Raw genomic sequence first — 1,046 nt, forward strand, 5'->3', positions numbered from 1 at the left:
AATAAGATACCGTGTAACGCTCCCCCCTTGAAAATAATCTCAAGGTGTTACAAGGTTCCGAATGTTTAACCAACTTGAAGCTTTAACAGGATACCGTGTAACGCTCCCGCCTTGAAGATAAACTCAAGGTGTTACAAGGTCCTGGATGCTTAACCAACTTGAGACAGGATAAACCCGTGAAAGACCAGTTTAAGGTGCAAAGGGAAAAATATTGTCCACCTTAAGGCATGGAAATTTAAAGATCCTTTTAAAGATAAATCCGTCGGAACTCTAGCTTAAGGTGCAAAGGGACAAGTTTGTCCACCTTAAGACATAAAAATTTAAAGATTCATTGAAGGATAAATTCGCAACAAGCTAGATTAAGGTGCAAAGGGACAAATATCGTCCACCTTAAGGCATGAAAAATTTAAAGATCCTTCTAAATATACACTAGTAAAAAAGTCAACTTAAGGTGCAAAGGGACAAGTTTGTCCACCTTAAGGCATGAAAAATTTAAAGTCTTAAGGCATGGATATTTAAAGATCCTTTTAAAGATAAATCCGTCGGAACTCTAGCTTAAGGTTCAAAGGGACAAGTTTGTCCACCTTAAGGCATAGAAATTTAAATATCTATTGAGGGATAATCCGCAACAAAGCTAGCTTAAGGTGCAAAGGGACAAACCTCGCGCACCATTAGGCATGGAATTCAATTACACACGCATTTGGAGACTTCTACTTATATACTTGAAGTCTTACCTTCATACTTTAAGTATTTGAATACTTCAACCTGTATACTTAGAAAATTTGGATACTTCAAATAATAAACTCGAAGAATATAAAGTCTCCAATTTGCATACTTGATCTAATTTAAAGACTTCCACCGTACTAATAAGAGATTTATATTTTATAAGGGTTTGCCCCTTCCATAANGTTTGCCCCTTCCATAGACCCATCAATACTTCGTGCAAGTCTTAAGTTTGATGAGACAAAAGATGAAAATAAAATATATATCGCTTTGACTTTCATGCAATAGATCAAGTGGAACATTTTTTTTGACACTCATGCAAC

This window comes from Solanum pennellii, chromosome 12 (assembly GCF_001406875.1).
Source record: "Solanum pennellii chromosome 12, SPENNV200".
NCBI lineage: Eukaryota > Viridiplantae > Streptophyta > Magnoliopsida > Solanales > Solanaceae > Solanum > Solanum pennellii.